Consider the following 25,903-nt stretch of genomic DNA (forward strand, 5'->3'; position numbering starts at 1 on the left):
ATGGTTAAGTGTAGATTATGTGTTGGTGAAAAGCTCTTGTCAACTGCAAAAAATACCACTTAAAAAAAAACAAAAAAAACATCTGCATGCAAAGCACGGCACTACAGATGTGTGTGTGTGTGTGTGTGTGTGTGTGTGTGTGTGTGTGTGTGTGTGTGTGTGTGTGTGTGTGTGTGTGGTTATAATGTTGAATATATGCAACATTGTGCAAAGTTGTATATATGGAAAATGAGACAGAAATATAGAAAACTTTTGCAGACTTTCCACCACTGCAGATCTATAGACTGCTCAGAATAAAAGTTTTAAACTGCCGCGGTCACTGATAAAAGCGCAAACTTTGTAAAAGCGTTCAGAATGTTTCAAGCTGATGATGAAGCAGTGAATGATGTAGACGAGGATGAGGTCATATTTACGGAATTGCATGAAGTTTTACGAGATGACAGAGAAAGGTATGTTCTCCCTCCACATCACCGGTGTGCAGCCCACACCCTCAACCTTATAAACACGAACGATAGTTACATTTCTGACGGCGAAGGCAGATTGAAAAGCAGTGTACAGAAGTGCGACTGGAAAGTGTTCAGCCTTGTGGTCAAAAGTTATTCGATCATCTTATTGTTCTCAGATGTTATTAAGCATTTTAAATGTTTGAGATGTCTTTTGCCCTAATATAACTTATTTCTTAATGGCAATTATCTATATTACACCTGTTACACCTGTAAGGCGTGAAAGAGATACAAGTAGCGCAAAAGTAATATAACGCATTACTTTCCATAAAAAGTAACTAAGCAACGTAATTAGTTACTTTTTTGGGGAGTAACTCAATATTGTAATGCATTACTTTTAAAAGTAACTTTGCCCAACACTGCACACAGTGGAGGTGAGATTCAGAACCTTCAATCTCAAAGGTGCAAAGCAAATAAGCAAAACTTTAACCTACTGTCTCCCCCTGTTGGCAGTCTTTAGTATAACATGACAGAGTGAAGGATTTTGTACAGTGCAGCTGGATTTCCTGTCACTGTGGGCACTAGAGCACAGTAGTATAGATCAGAGTCTGATACAGCAGCAGAGGAGATGATCAGATCCACTTGTTTATTATTTTTATCAACTTTAACATCCATACGTGGTGGAATTGAGTCACTTTTTCCTCCAGTTGCATCATAAATAAAAAGAAGGAACACAGGTTTAGATTTTGGATGTTGTCTGTACCAGTGCAGGTAGAAGGTTGTATCACTTGTTTTGTATTTGCAGGACAGAGTAACATCATCACCTTCATCTACAGCTTTATGAGTGAAAAGTGGCTCTATTGAATCTGCAATGGAGTCACCTGTCATAGAGAAGAGAACAATGTTTAAACTTTTACATAATCAAACCAAAACGACATAAATCTGACTCTCACCCACATTGATAAATCACTATTAAGATTTCTAAAGTAACAAAAAGTCAGTGTGTAACTCACCAAGCCACAGACACATGAATATAACAGTGAACATGATGAATGGTTTTAGCTGAATAAAGATATTTTTCTGTTTTTCTGAATGATCAGATTTGTCTGTACTGTAATATGTTAACATTATAAAGGTTCATGAAGCTCCACCCCACAGCATCACATAACAGAGACACCAATGTGAATGTAAGCAGGGTTGTGTGGAGCTCTAGTAGGGATGGGTGATACCAATCATTTTCTTTTCGATCCAATACCAAGAACTTTCAAGATAAGTATTGTCGATACTGATACCGATACTTCAATGAAATATGTAAAAAATGTTTTCATAAAAATCTTGCTGCTAAAAAAATGTCCAGTTGAAATATTTATACTCATATGCAGTGTAATGTTCTGCTCCACATGAAATACTGTTTTATCTTTATATCTAAAACAATCTGTATGGTATAAAGTATAGCTCTCTGAAACGAATCAACTAGAGAGCTCTGCCTCAATCCAGAAGATGGGGGTTTTGTCTGTGTTACAGTACCTCCTCTGCTCTCCTCAACTGTACTCAGTCCTGCTCTATATTTTACTTTTAGATGCTTTTTCATATTTTTGGTATTGCCACAGTGGCCTATTGTTTTCTCATTGACATTCCTATTTAAGTATTATAAATATTTATATACTATAAAAATAGCAATGCGTTAGGATCGATCTGCACATAACTAAGCTCTAGTACTTTTCTCACAATAAGATTGGTGACTGTGCCACCTTGTGTTCAACAAGAAGAAATCAAGAAAACTTACCATAAAGTCATGAAGTATTAAAGAATGAGTAATTCTCAGATTAATTCACAGCCTAAACAAGATTATAAAAATAAACCTTTACACTTTTGGTTGAATATATTAATAGTTACTGAAGGTTAATGTCTCTGAGTACATTATAGACTCGAGCGGTGGTGGACGAAGTACGCAAACCATGTACCTGAGTAAAAGTAAAAAGAGATACAGTAGGTAAAACATTACAACAGTAAAGTAAAAGTGCTTCCTTTAAACTTGCACTTGAGTAAAAGTACAAAATTATTTCCGATTCGATGTACTTAATGATCCAAAGTACTATGATTTATAATGGCTGGAATCTGATTGTTATGTATCATGTGGAAAATCTGACCAGAAATCTATTAATTAATTCCACATGAAGTGCATCAGTAACATGATACAATGGCCATGTATTGTTTTTCTTTAAATTATATATTCTGCTGCATTAAAAATGTACATTTTTGAATTCAGTGTGAACGGTGTGCAGTTGTTCTGTTGATTCAGTTGTATATGTTATCACATTTGTCCTTATGTCTGTGGTTTCCTGATAACAAGTGGTTAAAGGAAATATCTGTCATTTTCTGTGGTTTTCACAAGCTTTAGGTTTTTGTACAGCCTTTCAGTGACTTTGTATCACTGTGCTGTTATGGCTAGAGAGCAGTAAAAGAGAGCAGAATCTGAGAGCTTTAGACCTCTGATAGTTAGTTCATTCGAGTTTCTGGTTGTTTGTATCTGTAATCGAGTGTCATTAGGAGTGCTCGCAGAACTATATGACCTTGCACCTTTAAACAGTAAAAACTGTGGTGATCTGTTAGGATATTGTTTGTACCAATGAAGCCAAATAAATTCACTGCTTGACTCATATGAACATTTCAGAGTTACATTTTCTGTTTCTTTTCTCACAACATTGGCATCTTCATCTGTTGGCCCAATTTGATCTGCAAAACTGCCTGCTGTAAAGAAAAATAAGGAAAAAAATAATCATGAATATCTTTTGTTAACATAACCAACACAATGAATAAATACATTTTTTTAATTACATTTGTTGTTATTTAATACAACTAATAAACTGGTGAATATGAAGTACCTGTAACTACAGTGAGAATCAGTGTTGTGTATCTCACTATGTACAGTAATGTGTAGAGTTGAGTCATTTCTGAACACAGCTCTGTGAGGATTCTGTATAATAGTGCTGTATGTGCTGAACTTTACACATGAGGGAACACGTCTCTAGAAGACCACACCCAGGAAGTGCTGCTGTTGTAGTGTAACTCTGTACAGATCATCACTACACAGTATCAGTCACAGTGAACTGAGTCTTTCTAGCTTTTTTTCTTTATTATTTGTTATACTGAGAAGATTATGATGAAGGGAAGCAGATGATAATTTTCCTATTATTTTGTCAAAACACTCATCAACATACACTATTAAAAGTACAACATTGATTTGAAGAGTTCAGTGTAATTTACCTGCATAAATTCATTGTATAAACCATTTTTAATAATTGCTATTTTAAGCTTGTTTATTTACTCGCTATTTCCCATTTAGAGATTTTAAAATGATGTCTATGTTCTGAGGCTCCCACACAGAAAGTAAGAAGTTATTACTTATATTGAGCACAAAGACATTGTGTGTTTCTCAGACAGCTGTGTGAGATTTACATGTGCTATAAGGAGTGTTAGTGTTTTACAGGTTCATGTAAATACAATATGTCTTGCTGAAATACAACCACAAACTGTGTTCACATTCGACTGTTGGAACACAATATAATATTATAAAATACATATTTTTGAAGTCTGTTAAATTACTTTCTGGAGGAAAAAAAGTGAATGTGTTTTAAAACAGGGGGTTGAATTCATAGAAGTGACTACACCAAGGTTTTCCCCCCTCATCTTTACCACTATGTTTCAGTGCACCATAAAAAAATGGGCTACAGGGAATGTTAATTTTGTGCATTTCCTGTGATGAATGTTTATCTGTTTACGTTTATTTTCTATTTATTTCAGTTGCAAACGTAACACACTTTTCCCCCTATGTGTCTGTGGTTAACTGATAACAAAGTGGTAAAGAAGATCTGTCATCTTCTGTGGTTTATGTTTTTGTACAGTCCTTCAGTGACTCTGTATCACTGTGTAGCTCCTACTTGTAGAGCGCAGTGATAGAGAGCAGAATCTGAGATCTGTAGGTCTTTAATAATAAGTTCAGTAGCATCTGAGGTTGTTTCTGCTTTGAATCGAGATCCACTGGGATTATAGTCATAACCACTTGCTGACTTTACACCTTTATACAGTAAAAACTGTGGTGTGCTGTTAGGATATTGTTTGTAACAGTGAAGTACAATTAAATCGCTGTTTGTCTCATATGAACATTTCAGAATAACAGTGTCTGTTTCTTTCCTCACAACATTGTCATCTTCATCTGTCGGGAAAATCTAATCTGCAAAACCGCCTGCTTCAAAGATGAAAATAAATAAAGACATCAACTTATAAATTAAAGCATAAAATATGTAGTTATTACTAAAAAATAACAAGTAAATATAAATGACCTGTAACTACAGTGAGAATCAGTGGTGTGTGTCTCACTATGTACAGTAAGGTGTAGAGTTGAGTCATTTCTGAACACAGCTCTGTGAGGATTCTGTATAATAGTGCTGTATGTGCTGAACTTTACACATGAGGGAACACGTCTCTAGAAGGCCAAACCCAGGAAATGCTGCTGTTTTAGAGTAACACCAATAAAACACACAACTATTCCACTGTTCCTGATCAACACAATGTGTCTGACTTTAACTCTCACACATATAAACTAATCAGAAATAACATTTTGACATTATAGCATTATGAGGAGTGAAGTGAATAACACTGATTATCTCTTCATCATGCCACCTGTTAGTGGGTGCGATATATTAGGCAGCAAGTGAACATTTTGTTCAATATGTGTCAGAAGCAGGAAAAATGGGCCTGCGTAAAGAATTGAGATTTGATAAAGGCTGACTCGGGTAAGAGTATCTGCAGCTCTGCAGCTCTGCAGCTCTTGTTGGCTGTTTCTGGTCTGCAGTGGTCAGTATCTTTTGAAAGTGGTTTGATAAACAAACAGCAGTGAACCAGTGACAGGGTGGTGGGCAGTCAAGGCTCACTGATACAAGTGGGGAGTGAAGGCTGTCCCGTGTGGTCCGATCCAACAGACGAGCTCCTGAAGCTCAAATTGCTAAATAAGTTAATGCTGTTAATGTTAAACGGGTCAGGACTGGGTTTAGCAGGCAATAAAAGCAATATTAGGCAGATGGTCATAAAGTTATTCCTGATCAGTGTATTTTGGAGGCCTGTGCTGTATATATTGTAAGTCTCCACATACTTTGGTGTCTTTGTTTAGATTAAATTGATCATTTTTTAAAATTTATTTATTTAAGATAGATACTAATATATGGGGGTCTGATGCACAATTTATATAGGCACAATTCAGACAGTGAAATTAAAATTTAGTCCAGTGCTACTGGGTGACAGTTGAATGTGACCACAATTTGTCATTCTGAAATGTCACAGCGAAATGTGATCACATTAAACTGATGACAAACTCTTTATCATAATCGAATGAATATTTTTGTGACCTGTGAAGTCACTTGATGCAAAACCCAGCATTAATTATAATGTTTTCCACCCTCCTCAATATAATATATAGTAAAATAATATATATATATAATATAGTAAAATGATTCAGTTTTCACATGATTTTGATCTTCAGAATTTATTTTCCTGATTTGTAAATCAACATCATTGTACCTTTAGTTTAAACCCACCTACCATTTAAAATGTTAGTGATTTTGTAAATGTCTAGAGTTTGCTGTTTGTTTAGGTGAATCCTGCTCGATTGATTGTTTAGGCAATAAATTCAGTTCAATTCAGTTTTATTTGTACAGCGCATTAAACAATGAACATTGTCCCAAAGCAGCTTCACAGAGACAAAAGGGTAATGACGTTTGATACAACTTTATCTATAACAAGCAAACCAGTGTAAAGGAGAAAACTCCCTGAGATGGTATGAGGAAGAAAACTTGAGAGGAAACAGATTGAAAAGGGAACCCATCCTCATCTGTTCTGAATTACCATTTATTATAGTTCCATCATTGTTGAGGTGTGAAGTTCAGTTGATGGCCACTTAAATGCAGACTGTTCATGCAAACTGTGGTCCTAAGACATTGTAGCAGACTGTTGACATTAATTACAGTCTAAACCAAGTCCAAATCCTTATAGTTCATGAGCTGCTCAGTAAATTCATGGATATTTAAGCTGTAACAAATAAAAGCTTTAAATGTTATAAATGTGCTTAGTTTGAATTATGGGTTTCTGCTGTGAACACTGCATTTGTTCTTATAAAGGTAAACCAACATGAACTCAGAGAGCCGTCTATTGTTGGAGTCATTTAGAAGTGGAGAGAAGAGGACAATTATCAAAGCCATTGTAAAAAAGGTTTGAGCATTTTCAGTATAACAATGTCTTAAAAAAGTAATAACAACTAGACATTGAAAAGTTTGGGCAAAGATCACATCAGCAGATGATGACAGAAAAACTGAAAGCTGTCAAGAAAAAAAATCAACAGTGGAAACATGAGATTATTTGTTCAGTAATGGTTTGTGTAGTGTCATGGTTTAGGCTTGTATCTCTGCTTTAGGCTTATCTCTGCTAAAACTGTGAGTTTTTGTACAGAGCAGCTGGATTTCCTGTCACTGTGGGGACCAGGGCACAGTAGTATAGATCAGAGTCTGATACAGCAGCAGAGGAGATGATCAGATCCACTTGATCTCCATTAACTGTAGCAGACATTCTTGGGGGTTTGTTCTGACTTAGATCTCCACTTTGTGTAATATAAAGAAGGAAGTCAGGTCTAGATTTTGGATATTGTCTGTACCAGTGTAAGTAGGTGCTGTATGCTGAAGTACTGGTTGATTTGTAGTTGCAGGACAGAATAACATCATCACCTTCATCTACATCTTTATGAGTGAAAAGTGGCTCTACTGAATTTGCCATGGAGTCACCTGTCATAGAGAAGAGAACATAATGTATTGTTGTAAAAATCAGAACAGATTTACATTTAACTTTTTATTACAAATTATTTTGAATTACAAAGTCAGTGTGTAACTCACCTAGTGAAAGCCACAGACACATGAATATAACAGTGAACATGATGAATGGTTTTAGCTGAATGAAAATATTCTTTCTGTACATGTATGTAATGTTCACTGTATTAACTGTATGTCAATATAATAAAGGTTCATGAAGCTCCACCCCACAGCGTCACATGATGGTGTCACATGTGTCACTGTCAGATTTCTGATGCATCCAGACTTTACATTCAGACTCACATAGGAATCCTGTCCTGAGTACATTAAAAACAAATATATAGTTATTAAGAATGATTATTTCAATGTATTTTGATTCGGTAATGTGTCTACATTATGGGCCTCAGCACCACCAGGCATCATCAAGTGTAGCAGGGGAAAAAAACAAACAAATAAATTATAAATAAATATATATATATATATATATATATATATATATATATATATATATATATATATATATATATATATATATATATATATATATATATATATATATATATACAAGTAAAGTTAGAAGTGTTTAGGGTTAAACCTCCATTACAACAGAATCTCATCCCATTTCATTTACTGCACCATCATGTGCTTTTTCATGCAGGAGACAAACAATATTACAGAGAATATTAAGAAATTCATGATAAAATTCATCAGTATCTCTGGAGGATGTGAAGAGGGCTGTATGAAGCGCTAGTATATGGCCTATAATAAGATAACTGACAGCGCCATCTGGTGTTTCCCTAGAAGAAAGACTCACTTACAGGTCCCTCTCAATAAATGTGAATATCATTAAAAAGTTGATTTATTTCAGAAATTCAATGCAAAAAGAAGGCCAACAATTCACAAAAAATTTGCCAACATGACCAATAATTTTTTTTTTGATTGGTCTTATGAAGTATTCTCATTTTTTGAGAATTGGTGGGTTTTTGTTAATTGTGAGCCAGAATTATCAAAATGTAAAGAAATAAACACTTAATAAATCAGTCTGTGTGTGATGAATCTATATAATATACGAGTTTCACTTTTTGTATTGAATTACTAAAATAAATCACATTTTTAATGATATTCTAATTTATTAAAATGCACCTGTAGTTTAACTGATAAATATTAAGATCACATACAGGGGTGTGGTCAAACTACAATCATTATAAATTCAATTTGCACTTTTAACACAAGAATCTGAATCCTTTGCAGTCATTGATGCATGAAGTCTGGAATACAAAGGCACCACCAGACCCTCGTTTCTCACTGATTAAGTTTTTACTGTAGCTTAATTCAAGTCACTTTTAATTTGTAAAGAGATTTAAGCAATTGACATTGTCACAAAGCAGTTTTACAAAAATACATCAACATATAAATATGTTATCTAATCTTCTTCTTCTTCTTCTTTCGGCTGCTCCCATTAGGGGTCGCCACAGCGGATCATCCGTCTCCATACCACCCTGTCCTCTATATCTGCCTCTTTCACACCAACTACCTGCATGTCTTCCCTCACCACATCCATGAACCTCCTCCTTGGCCTTCCTCTTTTCCTCCTACCTGGTGGCTCCATCTTCAGCATTTTTCTACCAATATAATTCATGTCCCTTCTCTGCACATGTCCAAACCATCTCAATCTCGCCTCCCTCACCTTGTCACCAAAACATCCTACATGCGCTGTCCCTCTAATAAACTCATTTCTAATCTTGTCCATCCTTGTCACTCCCAACGAAAACCTCAACATCTTCAGCTCTGCTACCTCCAGCTCCACCTCCTGTCTTTTACTCAATGCCACTGTCTCTAATCCAAACAACATCGCAGGTCTCACCACAGTCCTATAAACTTTCCCTTTCATTCTTGCAGATACTCTTCTATCACAAATCACTCCTGTCACTCTTCTCCACCCACTCCACCCTGCCTGCACTCTTTTCTTCACTTCCCTAACACACTCTCCATTACTTTGCACTGTTGACCCCAGGTACCTGAACTCCTCCACCTTCTCCACCTCTTCTCCCTGCAACCGCATCACTCCACTGCCCTCCCTCTCATTCACACACATGTACTCTGTCTTACTCCTACTGACTTTCATTCCCCTTCTCTCCAGCGCATATCTCCACCTCTCCAGGCTCTTCTCAACCTGCTCTCTACTCTCACCACAAATCACAATATCATCTGCAAACATCATAGTCCAGGGAGACTCCTGTCTGACCTCGTCCGTCAACCTGTCCATCACCACTGCAAACAGGAAAGGGCTCAGGGCCGATCCTTGATGCAGTCCAACCTTCACCCTGAACCAGTCTGTCGTACCTACTGCACACTTTACTGCCGTCACACTGTCCTCATACATGTCCTGCACCACCCTCACATACTTCTCTGACACACCTGACTTCCTCATACAATACCACAACTCCTCTCTCGGCACCCTGTCGTACGCTTTCTCTAAATCCACAAATACACAATGCAGCTCCTTCTGTCCTTCTCTATACTTCTCCATCAACATCCTCAAAGCAAATAAGGCATCTGTGGTGCTCTTCCTCGGCATGAAACCATACTGTTGCTCACAGATGGTCACCTCTTCTCTCAGCCTGGCTTCCACTACTCTTTCCCATAACTTCATGGTGTGACTGATCAACTTAATTCCCCTGTAGTTACTGCAGGTTTGCACATCTCCCTTATGCTTAAAGATCGGTACCAGCACACTCCTTCTCCATTCCTCAGGCATCCTCTCCCCTTCCAGAATCCTGTTAAACAATCTGGTTAAAAACTCCACTGCCATCTCTCCTAAACATCTCCACGCTTCTACCGGTATGTCATCTGGTCCAACCGACTTTCCATTCTTCATCCTCTTAATCGCTGCTCTCACTTCCTCCTTACTAATCCTATCTACATCCTGCTTCACCAACTCCACATCCTCCAACCTTCTCTCTCTCTGATTTTCCTCATTCATCAGCTGCTCAAAATACTCCCTCCATCTTCTCAACACACTCTCCTCACTAGTCAACACATTTCCCTCTCCATCCTTTATTGCTCTAACTTGCAGTACATCCTTCCCAGCTCGGTCCCTCTGCTTGGCCAATCGGTATAAATCCTTTTCTCCTTCCTTAGTGTCCAACCTCTTATACAGTTCCTCATATGCCTTTTCCTTGGCTTTCGCCACATCCCTTTTAACCTGCTGCCGCATCTCCTTGTACTCCTGCCTACTTTTCTCATCACTCTGTCGATCCCACTTCTGTTTTGCCAATCTCTTTCCCCTAATGCTCTCCTGCACTTCCTCATTCCACCACCACGTCTCCTTGTCTTGCTTCCTATTTCCAGATGTCACACCAAGTACTTTTCTAGCTGCCTCCCTCATCACTCCTGCGGTAGTTGCCCAATCATCCGGCACCTCTTCACCACCACCAAGCCCCTGTCTGACCTCTTCCCTGAACCTCACACTACACTCTTCCTCCTTCAGTTTCCACCATCTTATTCTTCTTTCAAACCTTACTTTCCTCCTCTTCTTCTTCGCCTCCAAAACCATCCTACAGACCACCATTCGATGCTGTCTAGCTACACTGTCCCCCGCCAACACCTTACAGTCTCCAATCTCCTTCAGGTTGCATCTCCTACACAGAAGATAATCCACCTGTGTGCACCTTCCTCCGCTCTTATACGTCACCCTATGATCCTCCTTCTTCTTAAAATACGTGTTCACCACTGCCATTTCCATCCTTTTAGCAAAATCTACCACCATCTGCCCTTCCACATTCCTCTCCTTAAAACCATACCTACCCATCACCTCCTCATCACCTCTGTTCCCTTCACCTACATGCCCATTAAAGTCTGCCCCAATCACCAATCGTTCTTTCCTAGGTACACCATCTACCACTTCATCTAATTCACTCCAGAATCTTTCCTTCTCCTCCATCTCACAGCCAACTTGTGGAGCATAGGCACTGATGACATTTATCATCATCCCTTCAACTTCCACCTTCACGATCATCACCCTATCAGAAACTCTCTTCACCTCCACTACACTCTTACTGTACTCTTCCTTCAGAATCACCCCTACACCATTTCTCTTCCCATCCACACCATGATAAAACAGTTTAAACCCACCTCCAATGTTCCTGGCCTTACTCCCTTTCCACTTGGTCTCCTGAACACACAACACATCTACCTTTCTCCTCTCCATCATATCAGCTATCTCTCGCCCTTTACCCGTCATAGTACCAACATTTAAAGTACCAACCCGAACCTCTACTCTCCTACACTGCTCCTTTTCCTGCCGTCTCTGTAGACGTCTTCCTCCTCTCCTTCTCCTCCTTCGGCCAACAGTAGCCCAATTTCCACCGGTACCCTGTCGGCTAACGATACCTGTGGCGGTCGTTGTTAACCCGGGCCTCGACCGATCCGGTATGAAATTCTCATTTGTGATCCGCATATTTGATTTGGCACATGTTTTACGCTGGATGCCCTTCCTAACGCAACCCTCCCCATTTACCCGGGCTTGGGACCGGCACTAAGAGTACACTGGCTTGTGCCCCCCTAATGGCTGGGTTGTCTGAATCACTGTATGTGGCTACTAAAATGGATTGATGAATGGAGAGATGATTTTTTACCACGAGGGAATGATATCTGTTTTTTTTAAACTGTTGCTGCTCTTTAATAATCCAAAAGATACCCATAAAAAATTATATTAAATCACATTAAATTACATGTGCATTACTTAACTGTTAAATACTTTCATTACAGTCTTTACTATAAAAGAGGAAATCCAGTACTACTAGTATTGAAGATCTGCACATGATTGAACTTTAGTAGTTTATTTTGCCTTCAATTCAATAAAACTGTGTAGAGGTTTTTGTACAGTGCAGCTGGATTTCCTGTCTCTGTGGGCACCAGAGCACAGTAGTATAGATCAGAGTCTGATACAGCAGCAGAGGAGATGATCAGATCCACTTGTTTATTAGTTTTATCCACTTCAGCATCCAGACGTGGTGGCATGGGGTTAGTTTTACTTCCAAATAGATCGATATAAAGAAGGAACTCAGGTTTAGATTTTGGATGTTGTCTGTACCAGTGCAGGTAGGTGTTTGCAGTACTTGTTTCATACTTGCAGGACAGAGTAACATTTTCACCTTCATATACAGCTTTATTGGTAAAATGTGGCTCTATTGAATCTGCCATGGACCCACCTGTCATAGAGAAGATACGTTTTAAGATTTGACATAATCAAACTGAAAACTACAGTATAAAAGTCTGACTCACACACACACACACACTGATAAATCACTATTAATATTTCTGAGTGATAAAAAGTCAGTGTGTAACTCACCTAGTGAAAGCCACAGACACATGAATATAACAGTGAACATGATGAAGGCTTTATTTAAAAGAAAATATTTTGAGGTCTGAATATATGAACATCTTAAAGGTTCATGAAGCTCCACCCCACAGCATCAGATGACAAAGTCACCAGTGTTACTGACAGCAAACACAAAGTGTAGGCAGGTGTGATGATTTAAATACAATCATTTTAGCTAATAAAAATATAATCTAACAATTACACTATTAAATATTCCAGTTGTGTATATTCGTGTTGTCTTAAAATTAGGGGGTTCAGGTATAACATGTTGGAATTAGAAATGAATAAGGTTTTTAACAATAAGGAAATGAATAGAAAATTCTATTTTGTATTTTCTATTTGCTTAATAAGTATTTATTCTGATGACAGTTTAGTGTGAAGTGGACAGTTGTGTAGTTTTATCAGAATGGTGTCTCTGTAAATGACATTGTGTGTTTTGTGGATTTAGAGATAGTGTACAACAGGGTGTGAGAGAGAGGAGTTGTGGTATTGTATGAGGAAGTTTGGTGTGTCAGAGAAGTATGTGAGGGTGGTGCAGGACATGTATTAGGACAGTGACAGCAGAGAAAAGTAAAAAGACAGGAGGTGGAGCAGGAGGGAGCAGAGCTGAAGTTGTTGAGGTCTTCGTTGGAAGTGACGAGGATGGACAGGATTAGAAATGAGTTTATTATAGGGACAGCACATGTAGGACGTTTTGGAGACAGGGTGAGAGAGGAGCGATTGAGAGAGTTTGTACGTGCAGAGAAGAGACATGGGGTATATCAGTAGAAGAATGCTGAGGATGGAGCCAAGTCAAGTCAAGAAGCTTTTATTGTCATTTTATCCATATATATCCGATGCAGTACACAGTGAAATAAAACAACTTTCCTCCTGAACCCTGGTGCTACATAAAACAACAAACACCGAAAACAGGGCTAAGGACTAGTAAGTGTCCTCGCCACCAGGAAGGAGGAACAGAGGAAGGACAAGGAGGAGGTTTATGGATGTTATAAGGGAAGACATGCAGGTAGTTGGTTTGAAAGAAGCAGATGTAGAGGACAGAGTAGTATGGAGACGGATGATCCACTGTGGCGACCCCTAATGGGAGCAGCCAAAAATATCAAATATAATTTTATATATTATTTAACAAAGCAGTCATATTATTTAAAATAGTTTTAGAAATGTTAAGTGTTAATGTTCACAAATGTTAATAATAAACAACTTATTAATAAAAAAATAATACACTTAAATAATAAATAATAAAAACAATCAACAATTTTATGTTTTGCATATCTTTCCCCATAAACGAGAATGACAGAGTATGAAGACAGATGTCGCGACCCCTAACAGGAGCAGCTGAAAGAAGAAGAAGAAGAAGCAGAAGAAGAAGAAGAAGAAGAAGAAGAAGAGGAAGAACTCCTCAGTGTTAATGTTAAACCTGTTAAATCATGATATTAAAGCTTTAATATAATTAATTAAAAGGGTTCCATACAGTTCTAGGACACACTACTGATGATATTTTAAAGATTAGTCTCATATTTCCCTCTGATTTTATTTAGGAAAATGGAAAAAGTCCTGAAAAGAAATCCTGGTACAACCAAAATAATAGTTTAAAAAGAAGTTGTCTGATATATAGATATATATATTTCCAAATCTATTGTTAATGAAGGAAAATATGAAAATGTTGGTTTTATTTACAAATAAAATACATTAGCAAATTACACTAATGAGTGTTGAAAAGAAACTGACATTACTACAGGAGTTTGAGCATGCAGAGGTAAACATGTAAACAGCTCCATCTAGTGAGAAAAGCACGAATCTGCTGCAGTCATGTGTAGTGCTTTTTGTACAGTGGAGTTGGGTTTCCTGTCACTGTGGGCGTCAGAGCGCAGTAGTACAGTGCAGAGTCTGATTCAGCAGCAGAGGAGATGTGCAGATCCACTTTCTTTTCCTCTGTTTTAGTATTTGTGATGGAAAATTGAGAATGAGGTGGTTGAGCATTTGTGACATGTCCACTAGCTTCATTAATCAGCAGCAGAAACTCTGGTCTTGATCCAGGTTTTTGTTGATACCAGTGGAGATCATAAGCTGATCCAGTATATGAGCAGGACAGTGTGATGTTGCTGCCTTCAGTTGAAAATACATGGGTTTGGACTGGTTTAATGCTGATGTCAGCAGCCTCTGTTATATATATAAAAAAACATTACAATAACATTGTGAGATTTTAAAGATTTTAAATTAAGGTGTAATGTATAAGACTTACCGATATCAGCAACAGTAAAGAAAAGCAAGAAGAGGAATAACATTGTGATCCTAAGGGTTTAGTTCAGACCTCCAGCTTTAGAATAAATCACAGTGATGACTATGTGAACGTCTCCACCTCAAGCTCCACCATATTTCTGCATGTTAATGCATATTCATGACAACTGTGAATGTATCCGCCCCCTCCATGATGGAGTCTGTCATGATAAAAGGGTTGTGGTGAATTTGGAGACCAGTAACACCACACATGAAGCAGAAATGTACTCTGGATGTGATACCAGTCCAACACAGGACATTATTTATACACTTATTCAGACTTACAGGCAATGCAGTGTCACTAGTTTACCTAAATACATGTTTGAAGCTTTAATCACATTGCAAATAAGAAAAAAAAGAGTCCTGGGCCAAAAGGTGGTGTCTTTTAGCCATTTAAAAGGATTTTTTTTACTTATTTGTTTATTCTTTTTATATATTTAATATTAAATTCATGCCTGTTCAAATAAACATACAGTATTTACAGATACATGTATAATGAACACATGAACAAATGCATGAATGAACAGAGGAAAATTAATTACAGTGGTTTATAGGAAAAAAACTAAATTATTCATGAATTTTTTCCACACAGTGTAGACTAGTAACTACTGACACAAAAGATCTGGAAATGTAAATAAAATATATTTTTGAACACCTTAAATAAATTAATTCCTATTTATGTGTAAACTACTGTGATGAAAATGTCAGTTTTAATCCCTCATTAATATTTTATCTTCTTCCAGCTGCATCTGTTACTACAAATGTTCTTTGTGTTTGGTTCTTTGTGTTTGGTAAATGTTCTTTGTGTTTGGTAAAAAACAAACACCTTTAATCTGCTGTGGTTTTAGAAGCTTCCTATATACCAGTGTTGTGTTTTTGTAAAGGCTTTTAGTGACTTTGTGTTACTGTGCTACAACTTGAAGAGCGCAGTGATAGAGAGCAGAATCTGAGAGCTTTAGACCTCTGATAATAAGTTTAGTAGAGTCTCTGGATGTTTCTGACTCTAATCGATGATCATCAGGACTGCTCCCCTCACCAGATCTTGATCTTGCACCTTTATACAGTAAAAACTGTGGTGTGCTGTTAGGATATTGTTTGTACCAGTAAAGATCAATGTAATTACTGTTTGTCTCATATGAACATTTCAGAGTAACAGTGTCTGTTTCTTTCCTGATGATGTTGGAATCTTTATCTGCTGGTCCAATTTTATCTGCAAAACTGCCTGCTGTAAAGAAGAAACAAACAAACCACAATATATTAACAGAAATAAAATATGAAGTAGATTTTGTAAACAAATTACTAAGATAAAAAAATTAAGAAATTATTAGATTAATACAAGCATGTATTTTCTATAATAAAATTAATAAACAAATGAATATGAAGTACCTGTAACTACAGTGAGAATCAGTGGTGTGTATCTCACTATGTACAGTAAGGTGTAGAGTTGAGTCATTTCTGAACACATCTCTGTGAGGATTCTGTATAATAGTGCTGTATGTGCTGAACTTTACACATGAGGGAACACGTCTCTAGAAGACCCCACCCAGGAAGTGCTGCTGTTGTAGTGTAAGACTGTGCAGATCATCACTTTAGCATTAATGACTGTGAACTGGGTCTACAATATAATACACATCTATTCCACTGTTGGTGATCAACACACTGCATCAAATAGTGTATAAAGCAGTGTTTTATTTTATTAAAGGCTTGTGTCAGAACATATAAAATAATATTGTAGGTTTTATGTTTTTGTGTTAAGAAGAAACCAAAAGCCATCTGTTTTCATTCTGAGTTGACTGGGTGTGTTTTTAATCCATGTTAAAGGATTTTACCTCATATTCATGACATTTTAGGAAAGTTGTAGAATGTCCTTTATAGAGTGTTTGAAATGTAAAATTGAGTAACAATGGGACTAAGAAGTAGGTTGCACAAGGGCAACACATTACAACTAAATTTATTTCAAAAGAGAACACAGCAGTAACACCTGATACACACTTTTGGCTGCATATGTTACCACAACTGCTGTTGCGTCTTTGGGTAACTGATAAGTTGGCAATGTGAGTATCTGCGGTTTTAGAAACTCGATGTACCATTGTTGTGTTTTTGTACAGCGTTTTAGTGACTCTGTATCACTGTGCACCTACTCCAAGAGCACAGTGATAGAGAGCAGAATCTGAGAGCTTTAGTCCTCTGATCGTAAGTTCTGTAGAGTCTGGCGTTGTTTCTGATTCTAATCCAGAGGGATTGTATTGTGTTGTTGCTGACTTTGCGCCTTTAAACAGTAAAAACTGAGGTGCGCTGTTAGAATATTGTCTGTACCAGTAAAGATAAACATATGCATTGCTTGACTCATAGGAACATTTCAGCTTAACAGTGTCTTCTACTTTCCTGACAATTTTGGTGTCTGTCGGTCCAATTTTATCTGCAAAACTGCCTGCTGTGAAAACGAAAATTAAAACATAAATCTTAAGTGTTTAAATCTTAAAGTAGTTGATATTAATAAATTCAGTTGATAATCTGATGAATATGAAGTACCTGTAGCTACAGTGAGAATCAGTGTTGTGTATCTCACTATGTACAGTAAGGTGTAGAGTTGAGTCATTTCTGAACACAGCTCTGTGAGGATTCTGTATAATAGTGCTGTATGTGCTGAACTTTACACATGAGGGAACACGTCTCTAGAAGACCACACCCAGGAAGTGCTGCTGTTGTAGTGTAACTGTGTACAGATCATCACTTCACAGTATCAGTGACAGTGAACTGAGTCTCCAAATACAACACACAACAATTCCTAATCATTTATCATGACTAATTGTGTCTTTAATCATTCTAATAGAATTTTTTAATCATAAAAATAATTAAGCTTGACTTTTCCAAACATCACATTCATGATATTTTAGAAAAGTGGTTGAAGGTTCATATAGTCCTTCATAGGTTGTTTTAAATGTAAATCTGAGTAACATTTTACTTTGAAGACATTAAAAGTATTCCATTACCATCATGTGCTGTCAGTTCTGTATTCTGACTCCACATAGCAGCAAGAGCACTGAGGAACAATAAACAGAAGGAACAGATTGCTGCCTAAGAACCTGACTTACTAACACCAGTGTGCAGGATCAAGTGCAATTTTAAATATTACATCTTTCATCAGGAAAATTATCAACAAACCTCAGCAGAAACTATTCTTTCTGATTAAAGATTCATTTTCAGGTGGTTTCTTAATTGTTTTGTCAAACAATACCATCACCCAACACAGGTAAGAAGATAATTGTTGATATTTTGAGCAATTAAACATAAAAGTTTTGAACTAAGAAAGTAACCTGTATTTAAATGAAACAGGTGAACAGCTCCCCCTTCTGATGGGGAAAATAAATCAAGCTTCACTTTTTGTACAGTGTGTATGAGTTTTGTGTCACTGTGGGCTCCATGGTGCAGTAGTACAGTGCAGAGTCTGATACTGCAGCAGGAAAGATCTCCAGATCTACTTTATTATCCTGTTTACGAAGTTTGATGGATATTCTCGGGTCAACGTGTTTAGCTCTAGTGACAGCATTTGAAGATATAATAACCAGCAGCAGAAACTCTGGTCCTGATTGAGGCTTGTGTCGATACCAGTGGAGAAATCTAGAAGACTGTGAATCATATGTGCAGGTCAGTGTGGTGTTACTGCCTTCAGGTGAAGATATGATGGTTTGTTCTGGTGTAATGCTGCTGCCAACAGCTCCTGCTGTAAACACATTACAACAACAAATATGTATAATGTCATTGCTTGAATACATATATTTTACCAACTGAATCATCACGTTTAGGTTTCATTACAAATCTCCAGCATCCACATAAAGTTTGTGTAGAATATAAAAGACTTACCAATGATTTGAACAACTATGAAAAGAAAGAAGAGGAACATGATGGTTGTGTCTTGCAGTAGATATAAATGTCAGTATCTCTGTGAAACTGTCTAAACTGTAACTCACCACATCGAGCTCCGCCCACTTTTACTGAGGTGTAGTCGTTCTGAATGTGAATGTTATGTGAAGTTACAAGGGTAAAGTAGGAATTAAATCAAAGATGAATCATGTATTTTGCATGTTTTGCTGAATTTTCTGATATTTATTAAAAACCAAAGTATAGGCATTTAACATTACCATTAAAATAAAATAAAATATTTCTTCTATGTGGTTATCTGTAAGAAAGTGACAATCTTAACCTTCAGTGTTGTTAGTAGACATTTACTTATTTATAGTTTTTATAGGTTTTCTCCTCCATACACACTCAGTGTGTCTCCACCTGAACACTTATGACATATTTTGGAGTGAGGCGTTGGAGAACATAAGAGGAAAGCTACTGTATATAAAATTACATGAATAGAACTGGAGTTAGGGTAAGTTTAATATGGTGTGCATGATAGAAGAACAGGTGTCTACACACATGGGTTTTATTGTGAAAATGAGGATTCATCATCAAAGAATGTAAGCAGGGATCTGTGTCTCTCTAGTACGTTTCTCACAATAAGATAAGTGGATGTGCCCTCTTGTGTTCACCAGGGAGAAAAACCTGTAATGAAAGTGTGACATTCACAGTGAAAGACCTGGACACAATTCTGATTTCTCAGTCAGCATTTATTGATAGACAGTTCTTAGGGTTGTTTCATGCGAAAGAGTTAAGGATCAGATGCTCTTTACCACTGATCTCTTCAAATGAGGAACCATGCTGTTGCTGCAGAAGGTGGAGTAGAAGTGCCCCTCTTTCCCCCAAAACAACAGAGAGCATTAATGTAAGAGAATGCAGCAATGTGCATATGACTGGTAAAGGAGAGGTAAGTTTATCTTTGTTTATGCTTGTGATGAGAGGATGTTTAAAGAGGCTGGGTTTGTGTAGCGAAAAAACATTAATACAATAAGTCTAGATGAGATGATTCTAGAGTGGAATGTCTGGATAGTTTAGTCAGAATATGAAGTTATGTAGAAGAAGAAGTGCACCAGGCAATCATAGTCTCAGCACTTAATGAAGTGTAGTGTTGCTGCCTTCAGTTACAGATAAATGGGTTTCTTTTGGTTTAATGCTGATATCAGCAGTTACTACTTTAAAAAAAATACAATAATATCATGAGCATTTTTTAATAATAAATTGAAATAGAATCTGTTTCTGTTTATTACAAATAATTTAATGTGTAATATAAAACTTACCAATATCAGCAATAATGAAGAAAAGCAATAAGAGTAACATCATGTTTAGTTCAGACCTCCAGCTTTAGAAATAAATGTCAGGGTTGTGTATGTGAGATTGTCTCTGATGTCTCCACATGAAGCTCCGCCCACTCATATTTATTCATATTCATCATTGAAGGCTGCTGCTTTAATAGCTGTTTTTTGTTCCACAATGGCTGACAGAGGATAAATTAATTTGGTCACAGACATTTACAAGACAGTGGTGGAATGAGGAATAAACTGGACATTGTAAAGAAAAGGCACGAACCATTTACTTTTGTGTTCTCTTTTCTGTAGGATTTGAACAGAAACACACAATTTGACTTCATTTCAAATCCGCAGGAAAACCGTACTGTACTATTCATATATAGCTCATCCTATATGCCTTTTCCTTAGCTTTTGCCACATCCCTTTTTACCTGCTGCCGCATCTCCTTGTACTCCTGCCTACTTTTTTTTTCATCTCTCTGCCAATCCCAATTCTGTTTCACCAGCCTCTTTCTCCTTATGCTTTCCTGCACTTCCTCATTCCACCACCACGTCTCTTTGTCTTCCTTTCTCTTTCGAGATGTCTCACCAAGTACCTTCCCAACTGTCTCCCTTAGCTACACTAGTTGCCCAAGCATCTCTTCACCACCACCTAGTCCCTATCTGGCCTTTTTCCTGAATCTCACACTACATTCTTCCTCCTTCAGTTTCTTTTTCAGCTCCAAAGACATTTTACAGATCATCATCCAATGCTGGCTAGCTACACAGTCCCCTAGCAACGCCTTACAGTCTCCAAACTCTTTCAGGTGGCATCTCAGGTATAAAAATGTAGTTATTCCACCTGTGTGCATCTTCCTCTGCTCTTATACTTCACCCTCTGCTGCTCCTTTAATACTTAAAATAAGTATTCACCACTGCCTTTTTCATCCTTATTTTAAAATCTACCACCATCTGCCTTTCCAACCTTTTGTTTGAGCCCACCAATGTGCAGGTGATTGTTGTTGCCCAGATCTGCACTGACTGACAATACATATTTAAGTGTGTGTCAATGCATTAAAAATGACATTTAAATCACACATTTTGCTCTTTTTGCCATACCATTTATTTTTTAGAATGCATTTTGAAATGCACAGAATTACGCGACAAATATCACACAGCGTTATGCTGAAAATGCAAGTGTCCTAATCGGGAGTCAAAATGCAATTAGGTCAAATTACTTAAGTGATCATTTTGCTATTATTTCTGCTCAGACATGTTACACATCAAATCAATTTGGGTAAAATATTTTCAGTTCAATTTTGCAATTTATAAAGTGTTACCATTTTTATGAAATGTACATATTAAAACTACTGTTGGAAATGGAATTGAATTGAATTCTGAATTGTGTTACCTCTATGCTTTCACAGAGAACCAAACAGAAGCTGACTGTTCACTCACTCAGCAAAACAGTGTGAAGGTTTTTGTACAGTGCAGCTGGATTTCCTGTCACTGTGGGCACCAGAGCACAGTAGTATAGATCAGAGTCTGATACAGCAGCAGAGGAGATGATCAGATCCACTTGCTCATTTTTTACTGTAGCATTTAGACGTGGTGGAAGGGAACTTGTATATCCAGATGGAGTGATGTAAAAAAAGGAACTTAGGTCTGGATTTTGGATGCTGTTTGTACCATTGCAGGTTGTTTACTGAAGTCTTGTATTTGCAGGACAGAATCACATCATCACCTTCATCTACAGCTTTATGAGTGAAAAGTGGCTCTATTGAATCTGCCATGGAGTCACCTGTCATAGAGAAGAGAACATAATCATTTTTAACCTTCAAACAAGCAAGTTAGTTACATAACATTCTGATTTTTGTAATAAAACACAAATTAGTAGGCAATTAATAACTACATTAATAAATAAGTCAATGTAAAACTCACCTAATGAAATCCACAGACACTTGAATATAACAGTGAACATGATCAATAGTTTTTGTCTGAATGAAATTTCCTGAGGTCTTTTTGAAATTAACATTTCGAAGGTTCATGAAGCTCCACCCCCCAAAGCATCACATGACAGTGGTGGTGATGTTGCTGGCAGATTGGTATTACATTCAATCTCACATGGGGAATCTGTGAGTCAGACTGACAGGAAAATAATGAAAAAAATAGATTTATTTATAAAAAAATAGATGTCAGTCCATAAACACTATATGTGGCGAGGATCTTAGTTCTCGGCCCTGTGTTTTTCTGTTCTCTGACTGTTGTTTTATGTTGTTTTATGTTGTTTTATGTAGCACCTGGGTTCAGGAGGAACGTTGTTTCATTTCACTGTGTACTGCAGGGGCGGCTCTTTGGCTGGTTTCATGCGGCTCTTACGTTCATATCGAAGTTTGTGTTTGTTTGTTTTTTAATGTGCGTGTTCGCTTCGCTTGAGTTCAATTCGGTATTTTTAAGACTTAAATGAGCTTAGCCCCTACTGGGAAACTTTGCAGTATATCAGACCTGGGAAAACTCCGGCCCTTTGTACGTCCCTGTCCGGCCCGCGTGAGGCCAATCATAAATTACAGGGATGCACCGAAGATTTTCGGCCGAAATACCTAAATTACCGAAACAACATGGCAGAAACACAATTGTAATGATGCAATAAAAAAGCGCAGCCAGCACACGGTTATCTGGATAAGAGCAACATGTCTGCGGTGTGCGGATAGAGATTTGCAAAACATGCAATGTTGAAATATCAAGAGGGGGTGTATCTGCATAGAGTTTCTCCAAGTCGGGTTTAATTTATCACCTGAAATCCAAACATCCCGATTGCTATTTTAAATATGAGAAGAACGAGGCGCAGAAAATTAGTCAATCTGAGCATGCGCACTCCGTCTGTAGAGGACGTTTTTGAAAAGGCAGGAAAGTTTTCCAGTGATGGTGCCAAGGCAAAAGGCATAACACAAAAAAATATGGATTTCATTGCCTTTTGAATTAAATTTTCATTTCGGTGCATCCCTAAAATATTATCGTTGGTGTGGCCCTCTGACACAATTCAGGTTTCTCATGTGGCCCCTTGTAAAAATGTATTGCCCCCCCCTGCGGTATATTCATCTCACGCACATGCACATTTGACGAAAATACCGTATTGAACTCAAGCGAAGTGAACACGCACATAAAAAAATAATAAAACACAAAGTCTGTGTTTTCTACCCTGAAACACGTAAAAAGGAAAGCATCGATCTGTTCTGACTGACACACATGTGAAAGAATTGCTTCGAGTGGCAACAACGGAATACGAGGCAGATTTGAAGGGGATTGTTTAAGGCAAGGAATGCCAAAAGTCCCACTAAGTAACATGCATAGTAAAAGAAAAACTCTATTGTAAATTATTATATTTTTGTTTGTGGACTTGGTTAAACTAAGAGTTTGTGTGTGTGAGTGCACACAATGTTCATTGTTGAAAATGACTGTCCTGTGGTCTTAGAACTGTAGGAGTCAATTTGTGTCATTATGTTGGTGTGACATTTACAATAAATCTGGCTGAGCAGAGGGGAGTGTGTGTGTGTGTGTGTGTGTGTGTGTGTGTGTGTGTGTGTGTGTGTGTGTGTGTGTGTGTGTGTGTGTGTGTGTGTAAGAGGAAGGGATGAGTGATGTTAATTTGTGCCCATGTGTATGATGTGGCTCTTTGCGGTAACACAGTAAAAAATGTGGCTCTCGGTCTCTGACTGGTTGGCCACCCCTGGTGTACTGCATCAACTATATATGGTTGAAATGACAATAAAAGCTTCTTGACTCTTGACTTGACTATAAATGAAAGTTTTAGTTCACTGGTCGATCAGGTTTTAACCTCATTTTACAGATACATTTAAAATAACTTGAATTTTTTCATCAGCATTTTATCTGGCAGCTACATTCTGAATGTAACCTACAAAACAGATAAACACGCATTCCCTTTTTGTGTATTATTTTATATATAGTTTATATATATAGTTTGAAAGAAAAAAATCCAATAAAATATTAAAGGTTTAAATGTCTCAGGATTCACCCCTGATGATGTGAAACCTCCTAAAGGCTCTACAGGAAAGATACTTGGTTACAGAGAGAAAAGAGCACTTTTTGGCAGGTGCTGAGTTGATTGGTTGATTGATTCCTGCTTTCTATTGTAGTCTGACCTCCAAAAAATAATTTTTATCTGTCGGAAATTATAACTTTGCTGGAGTTAACATTAAACACAACTGGGCATTTGTAACATATTAAATAAATATAAAATGTTATATATAAAATTCATTATATTTTAATTTACAAATATATAAATATATATAAATATATATATATATATATATATATATATATATATATATATATATATATATATATATATATATATATATATATATATATATATATATATATATAAAATCTTTCTTTCTTTCTTTCTTTCTTTCTTTCTTTCTTTCTTTCTTTCTTTCTTTCTTTCTTTCTTTCTTTCTTTCTTTCTTTCTTTCTTTCTTTCGAGGTATGTGAAGTTTGTAATGTCAGTGTGCTGGATCAAGTGCTATTTAATAAGCTGGCAAATAATTAGTGTTTATAATGAAACCATACTTTTAATTTAAGAAATAATTTTGGACTTTTGTTACATCCTTATAATAGAAGTATTACATCTTAAATTCATTATTTCATTTAATCAAAATCACCAGCGGAGATCAGTATTTTTGCTTAAAGATTTGTTTTCAGTTGATTTCTAAAATTCGATTTCATTTTATTTGTACTGTAAAGAACTTTTAACAGTGCACATTATCCCAAAGCAGCTTTAAAGAAATAAACAGATAACAAAAATTAATTTTGAAATTCATAAAATAGTCCCATAACTTTATCCACTGTTGTGAAATGCATCGATTATTTTTTTAAACAATACACATTATTAGCATGTGTAAGATGATTATTGTTGATATACAAACCAAATAAACATCAAACTCCTGGAACTGAGACAAAGAAGTGTATTTAGGTGAAACAGGTGAACAGCTCCCCCTACTGGGAGAGATAAAAGGCTTTATGTACAGTGTGTATGAGTTTTGTGTCACTGTGGGCTCCATGGCGCAGTAGTACAGTGCAGAGTCTGATACTGCAGCAGGAAAGATCTCCAGATCCACTTTCTTTTTGTCTTTATGAAGTCTGATGGATATTCTTGGGTCAAGTTGTTTATCTCTAGTAACACTTTCTGAGGATTTATAAATCAGGAGCAAAAACTTTGGCTCTGATTGAGGTTTTTGTTGATACCAGTGGAGATAATCAGCTGAGTCGTCATATGTGCAGGTCAGTGTGGTGTTACTGCCTTCAGGTGAAGATATGATGGTTTGTTCTGGTGTAATGCTGCTGCCAACAGCTCCTGCTGTAAACACATTACAACAACAAATATTTCTAATGTAATTTCTTAAGGACCAACTGAATCATCATGTTTATGTTTCAGTACAAATCTCCAGCATCCACATAAAGTTTGTGTAGAATATAAAAGACTTACCAATGATTTGAACTACTATGAAAAGAAAGAAGAGGAACATGATGGTTGTGTCTTGCAGTAGATATAAATGTCAGTATCTCTGTGAAACTGTCTAAACTGTATCTCACCACATCGAGCTCCGCCCACTTTTACTGAGGTGGAGTCATGACCATTCTGTCATCAATCCCTCAGTTTGTAGTCGTGTGAATTCTGGCCTAAAATTACAAAAAAGGATTTTTATTATTTTTTCAATCAAATAATTAAAGTAAATATGAAATGTAGGAAAATACA

At 36.9% G+C, this 25,903-nt stretch overlaps 1 protein-coding gene and 1 long non-coding RNA gene across 2 annotated transcripts in view; both read right to left on the reverse strand.

Moving 5' to 3' along the window:
* The window catches only part of LOC310726375 (uncharacterized protein), an 89,224-nt gene that overhangs the window by 8,559 nt on the left and 54,762 nt on the right, over positions 1-25,903 (reverse strand). The window lies entirely within an intron of this gene.
* LOC310726402 overlaps positions 14,661-25,903 on the reverse strand; it is a 63,343-nt gene continuing 52,100 nt past the window's right edge. Inside the window, exon 3 of the long non-coding RNA XR_014533735.1 lies at positions 14,661-14,840. This is a non-coding gene — a long non-coding RNA (uncharacterized lncRNA). The remainder of the gene's footprint in view (positions 14,841-25,903) is intronic.

This window comes from Silurus aristotelis (assembly GCF_946808225.1).
Source record: "Silurus aristotelis genome assembly, chromosome: 5".
Taxonomy (NCBI): Eukaryota; Metazoa; Chordata; class Actinopteri; order Siluriformes; family Siluridae; genus Silurus; species Silurus aristotelis.